This window comes from Nymphaea colorata, chromosome 13 (genome assembly GCF_008831285.2).
Source record: "Nymphaea colorata isolate Beijing-Zhang1983 chromosome 13, ASM883128v2, whole genome shotgun sequence".
Lineage (NCBI taxonomy): Eukaryota > Viridiplantae > Streptophyta > Magnoliopsida > Nymphaeales > Nymphaeaceae > Nymphaea > Nymphaea colorata.
The window spans coordinates 11,735,501-11,753,776 of NC_045150.1; positions in this window are offsets into that span (position 1 = coordinate 11,735,501).

Genomic DNA, 18,276 nt, shown 5'->3' on the forward strand with positions numbered 1-18,276 from the left:
ATTTTATTTATTTATTTCTTGAGACTAAACAAAAGAGAGAGTGAGAGGAGAGGCAAAAGCAGGTGCTTTGGAGCAAAAAAAGCCGTTGAGTAACAGAATTTTAAAGTGGAAATTAAGAAAGTTAAAAGCAGGCGCCCCTCATCTTTCTCTCTCAGTGACAAAAGTGCCCCTCTGCCATTCAAACAATGACAAGCAGCGGCTAGACCCCCCTCCACTTGAGAATGTGATTTTTTTGCATTAAAATATAGAATGTGGAGAACCAGAAATTTAAATAAAATAAATGAAATACATAAAAGGAAAAGTAAAACCTGGATCAGTTTTTAGGGTATGACTGCAGCTAAAGGGACCTTGGTCAAGGTCCAAAAGCTGGACCAAGCCGTTGCCTACTCCCAAAGCAGACCATTCACTTGACCAAGGAGCCTATCTTAAACGGGTCGGACTCAGTTTCCTGTCTATTGATCCGAATCAGAGGTGACTTTGGTAAAGAAGATGTGAACTGATTTGAAATTGGATTTGCGATAGACGTGCGATTTTGCTGAAAAATCCGAATCGGAGACGTTAGTATCTTAGACATCTTTCATTAGATTGATTCACTTAGTCCAGACTGATTGATTAATGCCTCAAACGGACCGACGGTCTGATTGTGTGGGTCCAGCTGAGCCAATTCAAGCGCACACTAATTTCCATTGATTAATTGGGTAGCTCTTAGAAGCCTACTTAGCTTTCTAGAGATGAGAAGAACATTATGTTTTTGCAACACATATCTCTAAAACATATATTGAAGATGAAACGTTCTTATTTTAAAAAATATAGTATAATTATGCGTATTATCTGTATATCTAGATGTTAAACGTAATATCATAATTCATGGAACAAGAATATATATATATATATATATATATAAGGTTTTTCGTAAATCAAGACTCTCAAAGAATTAAAACATTAAGTGCGTATCTAATTTTCTAGACTCTAAGAGGAAACCATATGGAAGAGCTCCAGGTGTCGAGATGAGTGAAAGGAAAAGAAGCAAACATTTTAAGATAAATGTGTTGCTAGTATGATGGAAATCAAGAAAGCAATATAAAGTAAAAAAGCAAAAGCAAAGGGGAGAAAAGAACCACGCTCCTTCTTTAACAAATGGATAGAGAACTTATGGTGCCAACCCATTTCATATGGCCATATCTTATATCACCGGCACCTATGAGAGTAACTTTTGGGGTCTCGGCTTGGGTTGAGGGGTTGAGGGGTTGGTAAGCGGCCAGTATTCATTTGGTTCGCCCAAGTAAAACTTGAAGTACTATGAAAGTGACACCGAAAATATTGAAAACAGCCTTTGTATATTATAAAAACAATGGGTTAAGTCAGCACTCTCATGAATAGAGTACTAACCAGTTGTTCTCCCCTGCTTACCCGAAAAGCAAGATCTGAGAGCAGGGTTACATAAGCTCTTGCCTGTAAATCATAAAAAAATGACTTGCGATCCAATTTTTTGGGTATTCAATCTTAAAGAACACATCCACAAGAGTTTTAACTTCAGAACCAATTTTTTTTATTAGGTGTATGGAATTTTTTAATATGTTATTTAATCATACTTTACCATATTAACACCACCAAAAAAAACTAAAAAAGAGAGAAAAGAAAATGAAGTCAATGTGTTACACTTGTCAAGTGGGTGTTTGAGAGTCATGTCGTGTCACCTCGATACTGGACCCCAAATTGCTCTGTCCCTATGACATAGGGGTCAATGTGTTCCACTGTACCATTCTCATTCATTATTTGCCTACTAATAGTTCCTATGTTTTATATATATATCTCTATATATATATAATATACATAAACCCTTAAATGACTCAAACAGTACAAATGAAGTGTTTTTCAAGTAAGTTCCTTGAAGTTGAAGAATGATGGTAGATCTCCCAACATGATGACATGATATACAAATATGTTTTTCTATGCATGCATCCGTATATGCCATGAAGGTGGCTTGCAAGGACGCAGACAGAGAAGCCGTAGCCACTCAGAGCGAGCAAAGCACAGAGCTTTTGGTAGTTGCCATGAACATGGCACCATGACATGACATGTCCCGGCCATCATCAAGAATCTAAAGGATGGTAGACAAGAGGACATAAAGGTGCCCATGCATGGGAAGAGAATCATCTCATGCTTTTCATTTTTTTTCTTTCTCTCTCTCTCCTCTCTTTCTCTCTCTGTGTGAGAACTTTATTCTATCTGTTTCCCTCTTCTTTCGCCTTCCCACTGTGAATGGGACCATGAGAGTGTGGTTCATGTATACCTTAAGAGAATAGTTTAGAGTAGGGAGAGGCTGAAAAGTAAAGCTAAGTAGTGTGCTATGGATCTTTCCACTTTGAAAAAAATCTATGCCCCCTTCTCACATGGGAAAGTGTGCTCTTGTATATATGGTCCTATGGACCTCTCTCTCTCTCTCTCTCTCTCTCTCTAGCAACTTATGGATAGCTCTTGGTCAGCCTTTGTGGCTTAAGTTATCTTGGCAAATTATTCATTTGTATTATATTTGTTTAAATGAGCTCGTGTAATTTATCTAGTAGGAAGCCCCCCTTCTTTCTCTCTCTCTCTCTCTCTCTCTCTCTCTCTCTCTCTCTCTCTATATATATATATATATATATATATATATATATATATATGTGTGTGTGTGTGTGTGTGTGCATGCGTGCGCGCGCAATGGGTAGCTCTCAATCTATCTTTATCACCCATTCTAAACTAATTCTATTCTGAAAATATACATTATTAAAACCTCTCTCTCTCTCTCTCTCTCTCTAATACCTTGCCTCTTTTTAGTCCATTTTGTTATTCTCATTTACTTTTGTTACCAAGCTGCTTTTGTAGTTCCATGGCTCTCTGTCATGCTCTTTGGCTCTCTGGCTCTTCACCTCGTACCATGGTTTTTGTCTGATTCCTTCTTACTTGGTACGGTTTTTGTCTGATTCCTTTTTATTGATCACATCAACAAATTAGATCATTTCTAACGTCTTGATCCATCTAGCTAACCAGGATCTTTTTTGTCTGGCCTTCCCTCCCTTATACATTCCCTTGTCTTTGAAGGAGCTTCTTCTTTTTTCGTTTTCACCTTCGGTCAACAATAATTGACATTTTACCTTGCGGTTTTAGCACATTTGCTGTTAGCAGGTTTTGGAAGAGTGCAACAATCGCATGTTTAGGGACACAACAGTAGTGTCATTTTATTGGATGTATCGTGAAGGCAAATGTTCACCTTGCCCTTCACATTGGTCGCAAGATAACTTTGACCTTTCACTAGTTCATTCAGTCCCTCCTCCTTTTCTTCTGTTCATGCCCAGATTTTTTGCTTCTTCATGTTTTGTGGTCTTACTTTCTTTGCTATTTTTCTTTTGTTGTTTTTACTTTTCTCTTTTATTACTGTTGCCTAATAAGAATTGTTACTGTTTGTTTTTTATCTTTAATGAATTGTCATTTTGTCGGCTCTCTCTCCTTCTTTCTCTTTGTCTGGTAGGCGGCTCCTAGTAAGTCTTATCACCTCACTCATATTATAAATGAATTTCAGTCGGCAAAATGCTCATCTATTTGTTTAATCCGACTTTGTGCTTTCTGTAATTGTTCTAGCTGAAGACTCCACATTTTGCATGAAGTAAAGTAGTAAACTTTGAAATGTTTAGATGGTCATCGAGAAGGGAACATCCATATGTTGCTAAAACCCGATCACATAGAAAACTTCTTTAACGCAATTTATTATGCACGAATCTTAGTTCTTGGCAGTCGAATCAAACAACCATAAGCGCATTGATTTTCTTACATGGAACAATCTTTTGTGACAGCGTTTGGAACTGTTTAGGACGACAACGATGCACGAGGCACTCTAGAACATGAAACTTCTTGAGCAGTGTGACCTAAATATTCTCCTGTTTCTCGATATCTCAAGCCCGAGATGACATATATATATAAAAGAGATTGGTGACACTGCTACAGCGTGCTGCGTGCCTGTTGAGTTAGAGAGACGAGGAATGAACAGGGGCGGACGGCCATCGCTGGCACTGTCTGGTGTCGCTTGGACATGCGATGGCCTCGGCCATCGAAACCGAGGTCGGCCCTTTGCCCCCGCCGGCCGCCTCGTCTTCCTCCTCCTCCTCCTCCTCCCTGCGCTTGTCTCTCAGCTGCGTCAGTCGTGCCCCCCACAGGCAACACAGAACAGGCTGCCCACTGTCGCCCTCCTGCAACTGCTGTGCCGCCACCCAGTTGTGCTCCTTTTCTCTTCCCGCGCGCTCACCAACAATGATAATCTTTCGGATTACAGGACATCCTGTTTCACAATCATCATGGCTGCCAAAAATAATGATTATCAATGATTCACACACTCTTGCAAACGATTTTTCGTAATTATACCTCGCCCTTTTATCATTAGATGATAAAATATTTAAAAGCTGTTGCCAATAACACTTTTATCAATTTTAATCTTTAGCCGTATGGCAATGTCTGGTCACCAGCAGACTTCCAATTTTTGCATATATGCTGTGAAGCTGCCATCTTCCAGTCATTTTGATTCTTAAGCTCCGTCCAATTACCGTTGTTTCGTGTAATACATGAGGTAGTATGCTGTCAACATATATATATATATATAAAGGAAATTTAGATAGTGATTTTGTTTTTTAAATCATTCAACCATCTAATCAGAATCAGAGTACCAACATTATAGATATTTAACAGAAAAACAAAAAAAAAATGATGAGTATTTTCATCATGCATTTTTTTTTTCTTTCAACCATCCTGACGTTTTTTGTTAAATTGTGGTAGACCCGTTAAAAACGATGTTGGCTATTTGAGATGTCCAGAAAAAAAAGTGACATAAAAGTTATGAATAAATATTAAATCACTAAAATGGTCATCTTATTCTTTTTTTTTCCAAACTGTCCACGTAAACTAAGTCAAGAACCAAGGTTGTTTGTGATAAATCTAGCACAAAATGGTATGACAACAACTCAAACATAAAACTAATTCAGTTTGAAATTGATTTCTTCCATCTTTCTTCTTTTTCTTTTTAATATTTCACAAGCATGATTCCCATCTTAAAATTGATGGAACTTAAAATGAAATTAGAACTTGAAAAAAGCAGTCAGAATATATACATAACGTGCGGGCTAATGCCTGCGCTAACTCCTCTACTAGTTGTGGTTGGTCTATCATCAAATGGCAATTGGTCGAGCACTAATGAATGTAAAGTGAGGTCTTTAGGATTGGGTGCATGTAAAGCTACACGACACTAGTGTGAGTCTGGTGTGGGCACCTCATATTGTTAGGCATGAGTCGAATACATGATAATAAAACTTTTATAAAGGTTTACATAAGCTGGGTTGGGCACTTGCCACTCCAGCGCCATGGTAACTCCGTTATTCCATGGTGCTTAAGAGCAAATAGATTGAATAAAGAGGTTTTTACGCTCGCCGCTGGCAAGCTTTTGATGCTTCGTAGCTTTTGGGAAAGGGGCTTTGGAGCTAAGAGGAACTTTCTCTTCCCATCTTTCATATACTCTTGAAATCATAACAAAGATCATGTTATTTTTTTAATGAGTTAAAACCCCCAAAAAAATGGATTAACATTTTAACTATGTGGGTTTTAAGAGATCATTCTTAATCATCTAAAAATAATTGGGAGTTTTATAAAGGAAAATAAAAAAAATTATAAGATCAAAAGCTGAGTTGCTCTCTCTCTCCTCTTTCTTGCCAAAAAAAGGCAGTGCTGGTGAGGCTAGGTGACATGTAATGACCACATCCCTTGTTTGATGCCTAAACAGTTGTTTCTGTTTTAAAAATTAAGATAGATTCATAAAATATGTTTTAAAACTTTTTATGAACCTTCTCCAATTTTTTTAGGTAAATCTATAAAATAACAACATCTTATTACTGTTGCTGCTATCTTTATGTCATTAAAAGATGTTGGTCTCAAGTTGAAAAGTATTTAATGCGGTTTTAATGTTCTCTCTCTCTCTCTCTCTCTATATATATATATATATATATATATATATATATATATATATATATATATATATATATATATATATATATATATATATTATATGAACAAATGAAGGCACCATGAAAGAAGCCACTTGGAAGCCGGAAGTCGCTTTAGCCAGCTTCTTACAGGGCTTTAAATTCATTGCTTTTGCCCTTACTGGGGTCAAGCCTCTCTGCCAAAGGTGGGCCCCGCGTATCGCATGAGGAGTCACAATCCCTTCCGCCCCTCGCCCTAAAAGGGCAGCGGTCCCTACCAAAGCAATCAAACGTTAAAAAAAAAAAAAGGGAACAAATTGGAGGAGCTCTGCTTTAACTGGGGTTGTAAAAGAAGGGCTTCACTGCAGGGCAATCTTTACCTACTCATTAAAAGGAAAAGGCAATAATTTTTAAAATCTTTTGAACTTACCTTTTAATTATAATTAAATAAATAAAGATTATCGTCTTTTTTTTAATAAGTTCTTCATGTCTATGAAGGCTGTACTGTCAAACAAAGTACATAAAATGAGATTTCGTTAATGACATGTAACAAACATCTAATCAAAATCGTAACTCTTTTCGAATCCATATCATGACCTTTTTAAGTGAATAAGAAGAAGAATGATGATCAAGTGAATCCTGGATGGAGACAAGCATACCCAGAGGGAGAAAACTCGGGCTCAACAGTCTCCAGTATTTTGAAATGTTAAAATTTTATATATTAGAACTTTTATTTTGGCACCTTGTAAGAATTTTCAAAAAATATATTGATCTTGTAAGAGTTAGTCTCTCAAACTGTCGACAAACCCAAGACAAAGTGAAAGGTAAGATCGCAACACTCAAATTGAAGGGTGCATTATACCTGCAGTTCAAGACCTCAAAAACATGAATAATGGAAGTACTTTTGAGTCATCTTTGAATAGTATGTTGTTAACCTATTCACTCAAAGTAAATATGAATAGTGCATATCCAAACCTAAAAACGAAATCTAATAACTATCTTGATAAACAAATAACACTAGCTGCAAATTTTCCCCTTCTCAGATCTTTCACTAAATTTCATTCTTACTGTTTTAGTCAGCATCCTTTTGTTTTTCAAGTTTAAACTGAAGTATGTTTGAAAATCTTTATTTGGAACTTTTATGAATGGGTACAGGATCCACCAAGGAAAAGTGTAAAAAATAGTCTTCTTTTTTTCAAAAATACACACAAAAACAAAAACCAAAATAGAAAAAAAAATTCCAAATTCAAAAGTACCAATAGGGTGGGGGGGGGAACCCTAAAGTGTGGGACCCACTTCATCATGTGGGACCCACTTCTGATGAGGCCCCCCATCTTATCTTGAATCCTTGGGTCCATTGTCAGGTCTCTCCCCGCTCTGCATGGGTTTGGTGTTTGGTTTCCCCAAGCAGAGCAACACGAGTGCCAATAAAGCCGTTGTCCTTACCTAATGTCTAGAACAAAGGCCTTTCCCCAAAAACAGAGCATTTTTATTCTTCTTCTCTCTTTCTTTTTTTCCCACCGTTTCTCTTGCTTTTTTCTCCTTCTTTCTTCTTTCTTGGGAATCGAGCCACTTAGAACATGGGTGAAGTGAGTGACTTCAAAATCTTTGACAACTTCCTTGATATTCCAATTTCTCTGTAAGTACGCGAATATCTGGATTTCTTGCCTATCGCGACGTCCCAAAGTCCAAGAAGTTCCAAGATCTTGCTATCCCTCCTTGCGCATCTTTAGGTCAAAAGCTTCACCTAGGTTGTCATAAATAGTTTTTGCTACACTTGTAACTTATAAATTATAATTCCGAGGTGACGAGAGATTCCTTTACATTTGAAAGTTAAGTTATGGATCTAAGGATATGTCTTCTTCTACTGGCTCATTAAATGTAAAAAGAATCTGAAACCCCATGTAGTTTACTGTGGATCATGGATCTCAAGTTATCTTAGATCTCAAATAATCTAATCCAAGGCTGTCAAACGCTCCCTTATGTCTAACAAGATTTCGATATTACTAGCTTTTGTGAAAGGACCTTTGAAGAAAACAACTTTTCTTGTTTTTGAGGGCAGATGTAGTCACATATATGTTCTTCCCATCAAACACCTTCTTAGCTTGATTGTTTGGTTTATCATTGAAGCCAAGCCGACTTACTGATTCCCCTTCGATACTCTGCACTTCGGGTCAAATCTTGATGTTGTTGATTTTATGTACGCAGATTTCAGCTACGACTTGAATTTACAGCTTAGTTCTAAAAACTAAAAAACTTGGATCTAGAAGCATAAAATACGTCATTGATATTAAACTAGGTCACATTTCTATCGGTTCCCAATTGAGTTTCAAACTTAAGTTCGACTATGGTTACGAAAATGCATGCCAAATCAAAATCGCACTAGTAATTAGATTCTTATTTCTTTACCAAGTATATATATATATATATATATATATACTTGGTCATTTTTACCTTCACATACTTAGACCTTCCACACATGAAGGGGCAAGGCAATGAATAATATACACACATATCTATAACAAAATTAAATAGTGACTTTGGCCATCTAAAGCCACTCAACTCTATTGCAATGGATGGTTAAGAAAAAAACAATGACATAAATATGAAAGATATTTTTATCTTTTAATATATTATTTCATACATTTTTGTCTTTGTTTTTCTCTCAACTATGTATTATGGTGAGCTGAGTCACTCTAGTCATCCACACATACTCTCTCTCTCTCTCTCTCTTTCTCTCTTTGACTTTCAATATATATATATATATATATATATATATATATATATATATATATATATATATATATATATATATATATATATAAAACATTTTCAATCCCTTAAATTTCTAAAAAATCCAACTAGAGAGGCATGACCAGAATTGTTGTTTGATCAATAGGCATTGGCGTACAGTTGTGAGCCTTGCAGATGATAAAAAAAAGTGGAAGGAAAAGTGTATCAGAATTTCCTGTCCCCATAAAAGATATATTCCTTCAAAGATTACATGATCTAGAAGTTATCCTTCAAATACTCAACCACAGTAAGGTGCATAAAGCAGGCTTGTCAGAAATGGTCAAAATAACATGAACTCATGGGGCACTAGGTTGATACACTATATAATATACGTATATATATATGACGTGGACCCTGAATTTTTTTATGATACAGGTTGCAATTAACTTATTATATGTTTCTCATCATAAAAAAAAATATATATTAACAATTGATGTAAATATAAAACCATTTTATAAATTGGAAATGGGACACATCTTGTCAAACATTGAGCCCTAAAATTCATGTTGATTGAGATAGAAAAAGGGGGGGAAAATAGTAAGTACAAAAAGGGGGAAAAGAGAATTGAAGTAGAGGGATGGTGGCTGACAGGAATGTGTACTGGTGTCTGTCTCTAGTCCCTTAAGTGGGAGGAGTCCCCCAAATGGACAACTGAATAATAAGTAACTGGCCATTAATGATTGTTTTTTGGTAGGGGAATGGAGTTCTCCACGTGTGAGCAACTACTTATCTTGCAGGGCTGGGCTGCCAGTGGCCAGCAACACCTACTCCTCCTCCCCTTCCCCTTTGGTTTTAGGTCACCCAAATGGGTTGCTTGTTGCAGGCTGTAAAAAGAAAAGGGCAAAGAGTAGGTGTCTCACTAGTGCGACGGAATGAAGGTAGTTCTAGGCAATGAAGGGGGAGATACCCTTCTTCATCTGGGTCGGTTTAGGGTTTGAAAACTGTAGCTATCACAGTTTAGTTTGTAGTCCAGTAGAGCAGCTTTCATGAGAACCGAAAAATGACTAGATTTATACCAGTCCATCAGCTCGACTAACTATGCTACATCCCAGAAAATTTTTCATGAAGGGCGAATTAAAGTTCCTAAATTTTGACATGAGTCAAAATATCATTTTTCAAAATTTTTATGTAAGACAAGTGATTTTTTCTAAAATTTACATATATATATTTTTTTAATTTTCTTGAGGTGGGGTCAGGGCCCATGCCTCACCATGTTGTACCCCTTAAGGAGGGAATAAATGAAGGGAACTCGCTCTCCCAATTGGGCAGCCAATAACTCGGAAGAAAGAGCTCCCCCAGCTGGTCTGGTTCAACTTAAAAGACCTTCTCCAGTTTGGCGTCCCTACAATTGGTTGGTTGGTTAGTGATTGGTAGACAGCGAGTCATTGGTTCAAATATGAGTGGCACCTTTGCCAAAGCAATTATGGGTCAGGACTCTCATTGGGGATTGTATTCTACGAGCATAGTTAGAATTTTTATCTTAAGAGGTTGAAAGAAAAAGAGTGTATGTGTGCATGTGTGATTAAGGGTGGGCAAGGGCCGAGCTCCGGCCACTAAAATAGTTTCTCGCATGATAATTTTTTATTAATTTCAAATAATTATATATATATATATATATATATATATATATATATATATATATATATATATATATATATATATATATTACATTTTTTAATATAAACAACACCAGGCCGCCCCCACCTTTATTTGTAATCGTTTTCATATCAAGACCTCTTACTTTCTTTTTTATCAAGTGGGAATTAGAATTAGTCCTTTTCACTCTCTCTAATACATGTAAAGAGGAAAGAAACATCTGCAGTCGGTTCATTTGGTATAGTGCAGGAGGTTCCATTTTTCTTTTATAGGTTGATATGGCTCCAATAAACCAACATAAAGTTTTGAAGATGAATATTCCTGTTCTTTGCATATTCCTGTTCATTTCAATGAACCAACAGTAACTTTTAAACACCCCACAATTCAAATCAAATTGGTATATTGACTCAATCTAGGATATTTTTGTCATTTAACTACTATTTTTGCGTTCACTCATTCTTGGGATATGATTTCACAACTTCATGGAAAATATGATCTTTGTCAAAAATTTAGAAATCTTAAAATTATATATATATATATAATTTGTATGCATAATATAAATTTGGTCGAATATGAGCACAACCAACTTTATGCAGTGCACTAATTTCAAATCAATTTTGTGAAAAAAAAATTGATCTTTTCTACTGTCAAGTTCTTGATGTTATAACAGTCCCTCATTTTTCAATTATTAAAAGAATATTATTAAAGTACAAAAAAAATGGCTACTTTAATATATGTTCTCATAAAATTATTCTTAAGATCATGTCTATTGAAAAAATATTTTAATAATATATTCAAATAATTAATTTTAACAGATATGGTTTTTGTTTCTTAGTAAAGTGGTCTGGTTCATATATATATATATATATAAGGTCATCATATTAACATGTCGGTATGAATAAAATTGGACAGGTTTAAAGTGTTTTACGAATAATCGGCAAATCATATTCTTTAGTTGACAGACATTTACTTTTCCCCTTTTGTGTTGGCAGCTATGATAACCTTATGATCAAACTTGTTCCGACGGCTAGTCAGCCCCGGATTAGTGTATACGTTTAAGATTGTGTCACTTGATCTACATATTTTTTTTTCTTTAAATAAAAATGAAATATCACAAAAAGAGTATTAAAATTTATCAAAAATTACCAACATGCTCCTGAAAATTAACAAACAAGGAAGACGAGCTGAGTCAAGCTTGTGTATATAAACTTGAGCTACGACTCATTTACAACTCAAGAGCTAGAACTCGAGTTCTATTAAACGAGTTGAGCTGGATTTGATCTTATATATATATCTAAACGAGTTCAAGAATAACTGCATGAGGTAGCTTCGGATCGGATCCGAATCCAGATCCAACGGCTTACAAGCAACAAAAACACGCGCAGCGCATGATTGTATAAAGAAAAAGACAAAAAGCAAAAGGGTTCAAAGATAAAAGCAAAGAAAGCACACTTGCCACTCCATGGAGAAAGAGGAGAGAGGAATGAAAAATAAAAGAGAAGAAGAAGCACGCAACGTTCTTTATTAATTTTCTATCTCCATGAAAGACACGGTTTGGGATCCCGATGACCAACAGAGAAAGAAAGGGGAAAAAAATATAAACTTGTATATCGAGGACCAAGAAGGGATTGAGTGGGCTTTCTCTTTGGAATTTGCAGACTGTTCCCCTAACACTTGCAGTGGCCGAAGTGGCCTCTGCCTTTCATTAAAATATCCTTCCCCCTAAAGCATTCAAATTTCATCATGAATTTTAATAATTGCACGTCTCCCTAGTATGATGGTGCTTGTGTTGCAGTCCACCTCCTGCCATCTCTCCAACATTATTATATATATTTATATATTATATTATATACAAATGTTCACATGCTTACTTACTATTATATGCATATGTTATATATATAATAATCACACGCCTCTCTTATATATTGAATTTCTCGGTTTAGGTTCACATGAAGAAATCGTCTGGTCGCTCGCTCATAACACACTGTCTTATGCATTGTATCAAGCGGTTATAATTAGACATAGCCCTAAATGATAGGAGGTTTTCAACTCTTATATATGCATTTGATGGTGAAAGGCACACGATAAAGCTTTTTGTACTCATGTCAACTTTTTGGTCGGTCATGATGAACATTTGAGAGAACAACAAAAACAAAAAAGTGATGGTTATTTCCATCATTTAATATCAATTCATATATATTTAATATCAATTCATATATATTTTTCTCTCAATCATCTACTAAAATAGATCAAACTAACTACTTATGTATGAACTGAATAATTCTGAATACACAAAGTCACAATTCAATTATATGTGTATAGCTCTCAAAGGAACTATACTACCTTAGGTGAGATACTTTTGTCTGGCAACGAGAAACTTCAATGGTAGTGCTACTTTCTCATAGCTTATGCCTACTTAGGCCTATACAAGAAGAAGTTGATGTCTAAGAAAATTGAACCGCCATTTGCCTTTCTACTAACCACTGGCCTAACTAGCTGTGCGAAGAAGTTAGAAGATTTTCACAATTTAAACTCATAAATATTTTTGAAGGGTACTGACTTAATACGAAAATGTGACGAATCTTTTTTAATGGTAGATTTACTTTTTAATTACAAGGAATATGAATTTCATGATTTTAATTATGCAAGACTAATGGATTTAAAACACTACCTATTTCGGAAGTAGAACAGTTGATAATTTAGATTTAAAAAAACGTTAATATTAAGACATGTCGTGTGCTAATTTAGTAATCATAAACATGTCGGTTAGATGAGAAAGAAATGCTTATTGCAGTCATGTTTGTGAAAGAAACTTAGCAATAGTAGGTCAATTTTGGTTTGGCTTGCTTCTTATCATCTTAATGTTCAATTTAACGTTTACCATGTCATGTACTTAGAATGATAGTCAATATAATTCTCACTAAGTCTATTTTGTGTGTGTGTGTGTGTGTATATATATATATATATATAAAGGAGCAGAGAGAGAGAGAGAGAGAGAGAGAGAGAGAGAGAGAGAGAGAGAGAGAGAGAGAGAGAGAGAGAGAGAGAGAGAGAGAGAATTTGGTTGCTATTAGACCCTTAAATGCAAGACTTGTAAGGAATCAACTTGGTTGTTAATCTTTTCAAGATGTATAACTGAAAGAAAATCAATTTGAAAAAAGACATATATATTTTGGACGGCTAATATTCATGAATCACATTTTCTCATTGATTTTATTTCAATCATCCATCTTAAAAAAAATCAATGGGCAAGCTGATTCCTTACATGTCTCGCACAAGATAACACAAAAATTTAATGAACACTTCCAAGTAGTTACAAGTTTCAATTGTTTGCATTTACTTTCTTTCCTATTAATGGAGGATTTTCCTTACTAAAGTTCCCAAGCAAGCAGTAAAAGAAGAAAAAGTTTTTTGTCCGCACTACTGGCAAAAGAAACGGGTTTCGTGTTCTTTTTCCGATTTCCAATGCCATTCCGTCAAAAAGGAAAACGAGCTTAGACGATTTACATTGGGATGTGGAAGCATATTGGATTCATTTTGATCATGTCCAAAATCAAGATCCAAACCGGTATGGTCATCGGAATTTGTATATGAACGCGCATGCCAGGCAAAAATTCAGACCTTTATGGATATGTACCCACAGAAATGGGTCCCCGTTTCTTTTTCCCAAAGATTGGTTGTTCTTGTAAAGAAGTTTGTTTCGGTAACTGGTACTTCAATTCAATGCCTCAAGCTCATTGAGGGGTCCATGTGAGAGAGCAGGTGCAGCATAGGGTCGTCACAAATGGGTCGGATCTGATGGTAAGACTTTTCTGCATGTATCAATAGTTGGGACACGTTGGTTACTCAGACTCAGACTCCGATCAGCAGATGACCCGGTCATCGGGTCAGCAAGTTGACTCATCGACTCGATCATGTTTTAAAATAACCTGAATCAAGCAAGTTAGGTCGAGTCAGGAGCAAGTCAGGGGTGAGTCGGACTAATCTTGATTTGCGGTCTGGTTTTTTAGCGATCCGAGCTAACTCAAGCATTTTTTGAGCCAACCCGACGAGTCTGCCAACTGTGGTGGTATGTGGTATGATCAGTTAACACTCATATTTTCGGCTCATAATGTTTTAAAACACCCAGTCACTAGGTAAGCAAGTTGATTCATCGACTCGGTTGAATTTTAAAATAACCTGAATCAGGCAAGTTAGGTCGAGTCAGGGGCAAGTCGGACTAACCTTGATTTGTGGTCTGGTTTTTTAGTGATCGAGCTGACTCATACAATTCCTGAGCCAACTCGACGAGTTTGCCAACTGTGGTGACATGATCAGCTAGCACTCATCTTTTCGGCCCAAAATGTCTTGAAACGCCTAGTTATGTGGGTTATCTTAGTTTCTTTTGAGTGAGCAGGTGATCAACAACCCGCTACACGAAGAAGACCTGAAGGCCTCCCATTTCTCTTGTTTCAGAGGGTCCTGAACTACGTTGGGACTTGGGTAAGGTACGATACACCGTTTAACTTAAGTGTCTTATGGAGTCTTTAAGATAGCAGAGCCCAGAATTTTTGGCTAAGGAAGGGGCACTAGTGTTTTAAATGTTCAACTTAAAGAGGCATTCTTGTATAAATAAAAGATAATTTATGTGTGGGCTGATGTGGGCAATGACTCATACCAGCTCAAGCTTGGCTCTACCACTGTTGTGTGCATAGAACATATAAATGTTTATATATCACACATTCTTCACCAAGGAAACAGAATCTTAGGACATCCAGCGTTCGAATATTGATTTTAAAACTTAAATAACATTCATATTTCACACATGCTTACTGGAAAAATAATGTAATTTTATTGAAGCATGTATTCACAAAACACAATGTTCTTCTTATCAAATACTTTAAAAAGATTAAAAGGAAAAAAAAAAGGTTACAAGTATAACACTCAAAACATGCACCCTTTGTATAAAGCTAATTATAAACCAAGAAAATTAGCTACCAATACTCGAAATTTTTTCATCCAAAGAGACAACAATAACAGGGCACGTAAACATGCTTTTAATCCTAAGACTGTGGGTGAGTTTGACAACAAGAAACTTTTCTCAAATATACTTTTTAGAAAAGCTTAGGTTTTCCCAATCAAACAGTGAAGATGGTCTTTTGAAACCTTCCACCATTTGGCAATGTAAATAGTATAGATGACGTTGTGAGAGGTGAACGAAACCACCATTCCCTTTCTCCCTACCTCTAGAGTCCAGGGAAGTTGTTTTGGCATCTGGGTAATCATATGGTACACCATTCTACTTAAGTATTACCAGGGACAGGGACAGAGCCAAAAAAATTTTATGGGAATGGCAGAATTAAAGTTTCTAAATTTTAACTAGGGACAAAATATCATTTTTCAAATTTTTTATATAAAACAAGTGAATTTTTTTAAAATTTACATGTAAATTTTTTTAAAACAAATTGAAGTGGGGCCAAGGCCATTTTGAGCGCTACTTTGGCTCCACCCCTGAGTATCATGCATGCCAACTATATAGATGAGTAGTGCACATGAAAACTATGCTGAGGGCATGGAGTCAGAGCGACATTCAAGCCCACCAGCTATAAGTCGCCAATCTCAACAATGTAAATTGTACAGCTATTGCAATAATTCCAATGCGAAGTTTAATGTAGGTCTTCTTTTCTGCATCTTTTTGAGCCTGCAGCCTAAACATGTTGGTTAGAAAGGAATTTTTTGTTGCATCACTCTGTGGAAAGCCTAAATACAAAGCGTAGAAATATGCTTTATGGACGGACATATTCCTTCAGACCAGTTGTGATTTTTCTTTTCATTTGTTTATGTAAGTACCACGTTTATGCATGTTCTTGTGCTATGGTAATTGGTAAAGCTTAATGCGATTCTTTATGCACATGTATGGCACGAAAGCAATAGACTCTAATTTATTGATGCCTCACAACCGCTTGCATTGGTTCCTAAAGCTTTCTTTTTGTATGTAGGACGTCATGCATGCAGTTGAAACCCAACCCATGATCTTCAAATGCATGAGATTTTCACATTGAATTGCATGCTTGTTGCAGTGTCATATATACACTTGTGCAACATGTTTTCTCTTTTGCTGTCCTTTTTTTCTTTTGCAAAGTTAGAGAGAGAGAGAGATGCAAAGAGAATATTTTTTTCTAATTATTTTTAGTATTGCTTTTGAGATAGCATGAAGAATCATGTTGAAATTCTTTGTTCAATTTGGTCTTTCAGTATCAAGGTCCATTGATGTTTTCTTTTTTTCCCTTTTTGGGAGATAAAAGGGAGAGAGAAAGAAGTAAAGACATGCAGAATCATGTTGAGGTTCCTTGTTGAATTCTTTCTCACATTCTCACTACTTTCACAATGTTTTTGTTTTTTGTTTTTACTGGAGATACCTCAAAGAGGCTGAAGCCCTTCTTTCTTTCCTTTGCTTCGAGATACAAAGCTAGTTCAGGACCTGGTTGAGGAGTAAGACACCCTTCAACTAGAGTATCGTGCATCCGCTGCTTGCAATCCAAATGAATAGCATCCATAAGAATCGAGGTAACAACTCGACTTTTACCAGCTTGCCAATTCAACCAGTTATTTTATACCCCTTGGTGCTCCACCTAGAAGAAGAGACACTTTCAATGCATAAAGAACTAGTTAAAGTTCTTTGTTGAATTGTTCTTCACTAGCGCCACAATCTTTTGCTATTGTTTTTGGAATTCTTCTTGTTAGAGAGAGAGATAGAGAGAGAGGATATTTCATATTTGTTTTCTGCAGACAAAGGCACTAAGCATTTCCTTTCATGGGGTAAAGTGTATTCACATTGATTATGAAACCCACAAAAAAGAGATGAATGATGAGAACATGGGCATCTGATCACCTTGAATCCTTTGATACGCATTTGGGTTGCCTTTCCCTTGGGGCCCCTTCTCCTACCACACCACTCACTCTCTCTCTCTCTCTCTCTTAGTGGATATCCAAGTCACAGCATGTGTCATTGTCATGTGAAAGTTGACCCACTTCACACCCACCCGCTTGAGGGTCATTTGCCTCTCAAACAATTATTACATTACTATATATGCTTCATGCCATGCAACATACTATGACAGTTAGATGCCCAAGAACAGAAAAAATGTGTCCTCCATTTCTATATACATATTATATCCCTTGTTTGAAAACTTCTTCAGAGCGGCTTCATTTTCTATACAACGTCGTATTTTTTTTAAAAATCTTTTAGTGGGAAAGTCTTGGCAATAATGCTTCCTGTCTGGATCAAGTTTTTGGAATTGAAAGCAAACAGAATTGTCTTTTCATTTTTTCTATTTTTGCTTTTGGGAACGAAAAGATTTAAATTGGTGCTATATGCCACTCTTTTAATAAACAAAGAAGGAAAAGAAGCCAACAAAGGAATAATATTATTTTATCCATAAGTGAAGACAGAATCAATCTTTGATAATTTGTGGATAGGACTTTGAAGTGAGAGGAATCGTTTGCCTTTCGGTTGTCACTATATTGCAAATGTTCATTAGACAAGATGCACAGAGAGAGGCATTTAGGCTAGGCTCCACTTGTTCGTGTGCGTCTCTCTCTCTCTCTCTCTCTCTCTCTCTCTCTCTCTCTCTCTCTCTCTATATATATATATATATATATATATATATATATAACATAAAGGATAAAGCATTTCAGTTAAAGTAATTGTGTTTACACAGCAAATTATCATTTTTAAACCCTAAAACAATGTAAATAAACCACAAAGTAATTGTGTTTACACAGCAAATTATCATTTTTAAACCCTAAAACAATGTAAATAAACCACTTGAAGTTTCTTTTAATAATGCAATTCAAATTCAGTACTTTTTTCTTTTTGTTTGTTTTTTTTTTTATTTCGGCAAGCAGT